The sequence below is a fragment of the Cupressus sempervirens genome, chromosome 1, assembly GCF_028749045.1.
Source record: "Cupressus sempervirens isolate cs-2001-9-10 chromosome 1, ASM2874904v1, whole genome shotgun sequence".
Taxonomy (NCBI): domain Eukaryota; kingdom Viridiplantae; phylum Streptophyta; class Pinopsida; order Cupressales; family Cupressaceae; genus Cupressus; species Cupressus sempervirens.
In genome coordinates this window covers 687,865,173-687,875,254 of record NC_143118.1, presented here as the reverse complement: position 1 = coordinate 687,875,254, position 10,082 = coordinate 687,865,173, and positions in this window count along the sequence as shown.

The following is a 10,082-nucleotide window of genomic DNA, read 5'->3' as shown; positions in this document are numbered from 1 at the left end:
CTACATAATCCTAATTTTTCATTGACAATTTTTTAGGTCCCTTCTCAGAATCTGTAATTTAGCAATCTTTACTTTATCCCTATCTTGATAAGAAATATGTAGTGTATCCCCATGCTACCTTTTCTTGTTTTGCTACTGCTACTCTTGGAAGTATTCTCTCATGCATTTCTTGATAAATGGAAAATAGTGCCTTCCATTCTTCTTTCTTTCCTCGTTCGAAAGATCATTCTCAGCTTGAGAGAGAGCATTGAAAACTACCTCGTCTTCTAGTTATTTATAGCTAGTTTTTACTATCTTCCAAACATCTTGTAACCTAAATAAGGCTTTAATAGTTAATGACCAGTACTCATAATTCTTTGGTGTAAATATTGGGATTTGTAGACTAGACAAGGATATATCAGAAGTAAAGGCTATTGCCAGAAAATTAGAAAGACATTCAGCTCTGATACCAGTGAAAAAACTAAAAAGAAAGCAATGAAAAATAATTTATACACCCAAATACAAAGACTCTAATATGTTTTAGGAGAAGCTTCAACTGCTGCTTTTTCTCATCCAATTGATCATCATAAAAAGTTACCATGTCTTAACAGTATATTACTTGCTCTACGCTCACACAAAGACTACAGTAATCACACTTTTTAATATCATCGTAATACTCCAGCATATATGAAAATTAAAGCATGTCCTATACACTAAAAACCATAATGAATATAACATTAATTATCATGCAAAACTTGTCCACTAATAGTATTTAGTAAAACTGACATTATCCAACAATGGAGCAGATACTTTTGTTGAAGAGTTTTCAAACAGAAATGAGAACTTTAACAAGAATATCCCAATAACTCACTCTATATCATATCTAATATAAGTCAACTGATCTCTCCAACATCGTCTATTTCGATTAGTGGAGAAACAACAGAATACCTCTATGAAAATACTGGCTGCCTGCAAATGGGGCAATGATTTTGCCTCTTGAACCATTCTTTAATGCAATGCCTGTGAAATATGTGTTGTTGATTGCAACGCAGTTGGCAGGCCTCTTCTGCCCTTTCAAATTCAGATAAACAAATTGGACATTCCAAATTTTCATCCGCATGATTTTCCGAAATTTGTACGCTTGGTAGGCCTTCAACGACTTGCTTAATGCAGATTTCCCCAACCAAATTTATTAATTCAACCAATGTATGATTGAGCGTTCTCATTGGATGGCAGTATCCTTGACATTCAAGGCTGGGATTGTCGCATATACAGATGTCAAAATGGCATTCAATAAAATCCTCAGTAATCTGACGCAAATGTTTGAGAACTCTGCGAAAAAAGTTATCATCTCGATTATTGAGGTCTGCTTCGTTGGCAGTTTGTTCACTAATAATCGCAGTTCTCAATGCACAAGCATGATCGTTTACTTTCGCATAACAATGCCTTAGAGCATCCCTCAGATTGTTGACCTCTTCTGTCACAGGATTGATCATCATCTGATTGACTTCTCCTTGCTGTGCCATTTTCGCAACAAAAGAAACCTTTGGACTTAAATATTAAAACAGTTGGGTAATAATGGTTAGCGGTACTCTTATGCTCTTCTAAATATATATCTTAAGGCAATGGACACTTAATCTACTGGTAAAGTTGCGATGTTGTTGAAAAGGGATGAAGCGGTGCAGAAATCGTGCTCAGGGCAAATTGTGGAGGATGGATAACCCTAAGTCCTTGGCTCTTAGGGGTAGAGATTCATCCTTAAGACTTATGCGGCGAAAGAGGTTCAGCCCTAAGATTTGTGAGGGATGAATAACCCTAAGTCCATGACTATATGAGCCGAAAAGGTTCAGTCCTAAGAATCAAGAGGGATGGATAACCCTAATTTCTTGGCTCTTCTAACCCTAAGTCCTTGGCTCTTAGAATTATGAATGAGTAAATAGTGAGATTGAGGGAAAACCTAATATGGAATAAAGAGTGCAAATTTATTAAGATGGTTCAAGATGAGAGTTTATATTAAATAACATATAATATATAGATATTGAATTTGGTGAAAAATATCTATCATAAGTTTGATGTAGGATATATTTCTATATATATTTAAGAATTGGGAAATCGGAGTTTTCCACTGTTCACTATTAATAATTTTTTGCAAGATGATCTTTGAAACTAAATTGATTTTATATATTTAAATCAATAATTAATGATGCATATACAGCCTGAGTTGGCCTAGTGGTGGAGAACTTGTACTCTTGAAAGAGAGGTCACAAGTTCAAATCCCACTGGGGGGTAGGGTATGTATGCCTCGTTTGTAGCGCCAAGCGCCTCTCGAACAAGAGTAGGAGGTAGTCAGTCCCATATCACTGCCACCATATGTAAATCCAAAAACTATGGCATAGTGTCGTGGACTATAAAACCTCCTTTCCTATATAACATGATTTTTCAATTTATATTTCAATGGTATTCTTCAAAAAAATATTATTATAACAAGTGCCACATTATGGCATGTACTTGTTGTAATAGTTTAGGAATTAATCCATATAGAATTTTAAGGTTTTAATCTTCATACATCAATTTTAAGGATGTTTATCATGATAATATTATCCTAGGGTGTATCTTAATTTCCTTTAGGCTAGAAACGTGTACACAATATCTCATATCAAACAAAATATATTATATATTATATTCTTTAAAAAAATATAATTTTTTAAAAATAAATGTCTAAGTCTTGAGTTTGTTAAATTTTAATCATGTTTCAAACTAGGAAGAAAACCTACTATTAGCTTAAGACAATAATTTCTTATTTATTTTGAACCTATTAATCTAAGATTTATAGAATAAACCTTCTCATGAGGTTGGAATTCCTTCCTTCTTTTCCATTATAAAATTTATTGCATAGAAGCTCCTCTTTATAGACTAAAAGCATTATTAGTTCACCAATGCATCACATATATATAAATTCTCCATAGTACCAAGTAAAGCCATCACTACTCAACTTTTTTTGAAATCTAACCACATTTAAAAATGAGATAGCTACTTTAAAATCGAGAGTAACTTTGACATTCTATACGTATCTAATCTAAAAAGGGAAAGAACTAAAGGAAATTAAAATACTACACTCATACTATAAATAGAATATTTAAGAATAACTATAGATAAAGATATTAGAAATTGAGAAACCTTTAAAATTTGTGGAAATAAAGAACATTACAAGCCATATGCTTTATAATTAGAGTAATAAAAAAATTATAATAATTGAATGCTACAACAAGAAAGACACAAACCTAGATCTTTCTTATACCCAAAAAAGATCTAAATGTGTCCACTCGAGGTCAAAACACAACTTGTACTATTCTTAGTCTATCCAATAGAAGACTAAAAGGAGAAAATCCAACTCAAACAAAGATAGAGATAACATATTGTCAAGTCTAGTACCAACCAATTAGCAATAAATCCATTAAGAATCCCCAAAAAAAAAAATTGCAACACAAAATATGCAAGTGTGAGGAACTTAAATAACCTTAAAAGGATATCCTCAAAGTAGCCAACCAAAAATAAAGAAATTTATGGGTAAAAATTAACCATAGATTGTAAAAATGAGTTGAAGAAGCCCCCTTTGCACCTATGTTTACCAAATATTCAACTAAAATGTTTCCTTCCTTATAGATGTGGCATACCTTACTATTTTGAAAGTGACTGAACAAGTCTAATACAATGGCTAACCTAGAGTCATGCTTCCTTTTATGTAATGTCCCCAACCTTTTAGCATCTAAGTGGAGTTCTTAGCCTTTATGTTCTTAGAAGGCTAAGTGGAGAAATAAGGAGAAATTGATTAAACTAATTTATAAAGTGAGGAAATAAATTAAAAATAAAAGGTGACTTTATATTTAATTAATTTAATTTTCTAGAAGTACAACTAATTATTGTATTGGAAAGGGGAAGCTTCTAGAGAGTGCAATTAAATAATATTTTATTTCTTTCTGGAAGGGTGAAGGAAAAGAATAAATAGGGAGGGCAGCCTCATTGTTGAGCATCAAATTTGTTTCCTCTTTTGGATAACTTGTGGAGCCAAGGGTTTCTTGCAGTTGTTATATTGATCATTGGGAACGAACATTCCCATTGATTTGCATAACTAAGGTGGTGTAATATCTTCCAAAGGGTTGCGATTGCTAGAGAGATAAATGAATCTTTTCATTTTGCCAAATTTGTGGCCTAGGGCCACCTTTGGAGTCTAGAATAAGTTAGAATTTTCTATAGGAAAATTCATGTTTTTAGAGTAATTCTAGGTTTTTATCTACTAGATTTTGCATTTTTCAAGAGTATATATTTAGGGCATTGGTAGGGTTTGTAAAATATACTATAATTTGATATATATCAGAGTTTTATATAAGAATTTGTTGCCCTAGTGTCTTATTGATGTAGATGCATATTTTCCTATTTGTAATCAGTGTTATTCAAAAACAATTGCAGGTTCATTTTTAGTTGTTTGGTGTGTTCTTTGGAAGCGTATTTATTAAAGTTTGGCATTTAGAAAGCAATCTGAATTTACATATGCAATATATCTCTTTCTTGTAAAGTGTTTGAAAAAATGTCAAACAATTGAATTAGAGAAGAATTTGGTGTTTAACAAAGTTATAACTGGTTAGGGTTATTATTGTGATAATAGAGCTCGCTTGAAAAGTATTTGACAAAATGTCAAACAAATCAATTAGAGAAGAATTTGGTGTTTCATGAAGTTATAACTAGTTGGAGTTATTACAATGGTATCAAAGCTAAATCCTACCATCCTAAGGGTTTAGCAATCACCGGTAACCACATGGGTTAGATCTCATAGATTTTCCACTCGTAGGCAAGCTTTGTTTCATAGAGAACAAGATTTTGATAGGTAGCCAGACACCATGGGTGATAGGCAAGAGCATAGCCCACCAAGATACAATAGGAATGAGGATCAAGAAATAAGGGAATTTTTTAGAGCAATAATTATGAGACAAAAGAGGATGGCTCAAGCTTTGTAGGCACTCACACCATGGTTGAGTGCATGAACCCACCAAATAGATGGAATTAGGAACAAGGGGTTAATAGGAGTGCAGTGGGATTACCTAGAGCTCATAGAACTCTTTCCAGAATAATAGACAGGCCCACATGTCCTACTTTAGTTAGAGAGGCACCAGTACAGGAGCCAACAGAGGAAGCTGAGGATGGGACATTTGTAGATATCCTTATGGTTTCTAATGATGAATGGGAATTATTGACACCGTAAGTATATGAGAGAATGAATTTTGAGAGGTCTATAAACTAGAGAAGATAACACTATCATGAAGTCAGATAGAATAGGAAACCTCATGATGAGGATAATGAATTAAAGCAGGCTACAGTGAAGCTTTCCTTGACTACATTTGATGGAAGTAGCAGAATGATAGTTTAAGCTTGGATTCACAAGCTTAATACCTTCTTAGCATTGAGACCTATGACAAAAGTGGAGGCAATAAAATATGCCACACTAAATTTAGAGAGAGATGCACATGATTGGTGGTACTATGGGATGGTCACCCTTCAGCATAACCAAGTGACTTCATATCAAGACTTTGTGGATAGGTTGGTAGAGAGGTTTAATAATAAGGATCTAGAAGTCTACTTCAAGGAGTTGGCACAGTTGAGACAAATAAGTAGATTAGAGGAATCCAATTATTTAGCTCTCATAATGTTACTCCATAAGAGATCTAGTTTACTATACAATTGTCACACTAACTTAGCATCGAAGGCCATATTATAGAGAGAAATATCATGCAGACAAACAGCACTATGAGATTTACAATGAGACATACCTTTGAGAGAAATCAAAGAATTTGTTTTGTTCTCATCCAAATTTCAGAACCATAAAAATCTCCTAATAATTTTCTCAATTTCCTTGATAATTATATTAGGAGAGTGAAGCAACATAATGAAATAATTAGGAATATATGAAAAAATAGACTTAATGAAAGATTGTCTACCTGCAAAGGATAACCATCTAGCTTTCCATAATAATATTTTCACCTTAAGTCTTTGAACCACTCCAACCCAATATTGCTTCTTGGTGCCTTGAAATAAAGAAATGTCTAAATAGGAACAAGGCATTTGAGCCTCGAGAAAAAAAATAAAATAGTATCATCGGCAAAGAGTGAATGTGTAGAAGCTATTTCCAAAATCTTGAGAATACTTATATTCCCACATTAAAAGGTCTACTTTTTCTTCTTTTGGTTTACATAATGAACATCTACAATGTCTCTCAAAACCTATTATCTTAAAAAAACTAGGTGTTAAAATATTTTCCCATATGGCTTCTCATAGAAAGATACCTACTTTGGTAAGAATGTACTATCCCAATAAATGTAATGGTAGATATATAGATGTTATCTCATTTTTTTTCTTGTTAGAATTGTCAATTAATATGTTCTTTGACTCTATATTCCCCTAAAAGAGAATCACCTTATTTTATTTGGTTAAATCATCTTTTTCTATTTTATAGAGGGGAGTTGTTTCAAGACTATGTCAATCCCATCAAAGGCTTGAGTTACTATATTGGATAGCTATATAGTTATTAAGCTTGCATCTATTACGAATACTTTTTTCAAGACTATGTTAGTCCCATCCAAGGCATGAGTTACTATATTGGACAGCTATATAGTTATTAAACTTGTGCCTATTACAAAAATTCCACCAAAAGAGTCTTCCTAGAAGATAGACGAGTCTCCTAAACCTATGTCCCAAGTAATATTATAGGAGAAAATATCTTTACATTGAATGATGAAGTTCCACACTCATGCCCTTTTTCTTCCCAATTCCTTGTAATGTGTCCACAATATTTTTGTTCCTAAGGAAAAGTTCCATTTCTTTATTATTTTTATGTTAACTTCCTCTTGTTGTAATGATTTACATATCTTTTCACAATTGATTAAGGCTAACTTCATTTTTTCTGACCTGCCCCTACTAGTAGAAATATTTGAGTTTACAATCAGATTTTTTTCTTTTCCCCTTGAGGTAATGGGAGCCACAAAATTTGGTGGGTTCATATTGCTATTAAAACTAATTTGATCATAATTACTCTTCCTACATTTTCCCTTTCTGGGCTTCTACTTTTTGATCAATTTCTCATAAAATGGGGTCCCAATATTTTTTTACCTTACTTCCTTTGTCAATGGACATCTATTAATATTTATAAGGAAACTCCCCCTTTTCATATCATAACAATTGAAAATTTGTTGTTTTCAATCTTTCCCCTATGTTAAGGAAGACAATCTAAGTTTTGTCTACATTTAATTTTGTCCCAAATTTCTTTGGTACCATTATAATATTTATTTATAATCTTTTGGTTCTAATTTTTTTCTTTTAATAGGGAGTATTGAGTTATCTAGAAAACTATTGGTGTGTGATATTATCTACCCCATATTCTACCTTAATTTCTAAATATTTTCATCCTTATGTGCTTCTTTAGCTCCTCTCCAAATTGATTCTTCCATGGCTACAGATATGAAAGAGGATAATGGACATCCCTATCGTAGATCACTTGAAATTTCAAAAAAATATTCCAAAGAACCATTAAAAAGGATTGAAATCTTCGATCTATATGTACTATTGAAAACTTTTATCAATCTTTTTGAAAATTTAAATTCTTAAACAAACATTTCCATGAAAACCTTCATTCCACCCTATCAAAACATTTTAGAATATATATATTATTTAGAATAATAAGATCCTTTCTTTGTCATGTTGAATGAACCATTTCTTGCACAATTAAAATTTCATAAAAATAGACCTACTAGGAATCCCTATTTGTTTCTCTCATATATATTTAGCTTGTAGAGGTCTAAGTCTATTAGCTGTAGAATTAAATAGAATTTTGTATACCATATTACAAATATATATTCATCTAAGTTTTGCAAAATCCTATTTCTTATTTTTCTTAAGGGTAAATGTTATACATGTGTTATTTCTTTCTCTTAGAGAATGATGTACACTTTTGGAGTTCTTTAGGCCTTCTAGAGATTATTTCCTAAAAAATTCCAATAATTTTTATATATACAATATTGTTTGGAGATCATTTGGAATGGGGCCTTATATGGATTTAGTTCAAATAGGGATTTTTGAACTTCTATTCTATATATACCTTGTCTTAAGAATCTAGTATTTGCCTCTAATATTATTTATGGATATAGAAAAGTAATCATTGTGGTGCCTCCATATTTTACTACTTTGTATTATTGTAAGAGGTTGGAAAGAAGTCAACAACTTATGTCCTCAGATCCTTGAGATTTTCTATTATTTTCCCATTGCTATTTTTAATTTTTATAATAGATTACTGATGTTTCTTTGAGTTTTATTACTATTTTAAAAATAATTTAGAGTTTTTTCACCTTAAAATAACCATACTTATTTGAATTTTTTTGTCTAAAAAAACTATTCCTTCGATTAATAAATATTCTTTAATAGACAAAATTTGCAAGAATATAGTGTACGCATATGCTTGCAATTTTTTCCATTGAGTAGAGATCTCTCTTTTCATTTCTATCAACTAATGCACTTGCATTGTATCGACATTTTACAAAACATGTGATTATACAAAAATTCATTCACATCTAGGAGACTTTCCAATGGTTAAACTCCACCTTAGGATCCAGTACTCTCCAAATATCACTTACCCTCAATATTTGATCATTTCCATCTAGTTGTTGTGGCTACCCAAATACAACCCTTCATCACTCACCATGTCAAATAATAAACCTTAGAATGGATACATCCCTAATACTTTGACTCTTTAATACATTTCCACATGGAGAACCTTTTAAATTTTATGTTGAATTACAAAAAACTTAAAATTACCTAACTTTATTCACAAACAACTTGAAATCATAATCCTTGTCCTTATGATAGTTACTATTTCCCCTATTTATGATAGTCACAACCAACCTTCTAAATTTTTATATCTTACCCCTAGGCTTGGGAAAATTTACTAGGTTCTTTTAGAATCTCATGTGATGTAGAGTGAGGTGGATCCAATCAATCATCCTATTTAATAAGGACAAACTTTTCCAATTTTTTTGTGAGAGACAACTTCTCAAATCAAAAATGTCACCTTAAGATACTACTTAACTTCTCCCAATAAGGAATAACTCCAAGTTCTCCCAACTACTCTACTAATTCAACTCAAACCTCCAATAGAATCTCCAACATTCATGAGATCCTTTAAAGGATCATTCCAAAGCATAGATCCTCCTTTACATTTTACCTACTCTCTGCCAAAAACATGACTAAATCATCTTTCCTTTCAAGATCATTTTACCACTTCTCTTTCAACATTTCTCCTCAGCATGGGTCATATCAACTCAAATGACATCTTTAAGTTTAATCAAATTCTTCCACTTGACTAATTGAAAATACTTCATACTAGTCACCCATTCTCTATCCTAGTCAAATGTCTTCTCCAAGTAAAATTAAGTTGGATATAAACATACAATGTGATTTGGGAATGGAAAAAAGAGTACTTACATCATATGTGACAAAGAGTAAAAAATCTCCCAACATTCAAGTTGAAAGTGAACATCTGGTGAAAATGAACATTAGTGATACTTTAACTTGAGTGAATTAGAAAAAAATATACAATGAAATTTTCTTCATTAAGCATAAATGTTCTGAATATTTTGAATAGAGTCTGTGAGTCTAGGAAAGATACTACATGTTTTGAACAAAGGTTTTGATTCTAGGAAGAGACTAGTCATTGTCACATATGATGTAAATCCTCTTTTTTTACTGGGATAGGAAATAGGTGACAAGCATGAAGTTTTCTTCTCCTATTACCATTTTAATATTATCCCCAATTGATAATGTTGTTGATGTATGTGAAAGAATCATATTAATTATTATTTTTTCAATGATGTCAAGCCTTTATTGGTGACATATTATGCTAATTCACTAGAGTTCCATCTTATTTTATTGATGAAGAGGATTTGAAGAAGTAATGATATAATTGATGATAAGTGTGTGATATTCAATGGGAACTTGAATAATTTAGACTATGATATTATAATATTGGTTTGATTATTTTACATGATTTGATCAAGTGTTAAGAT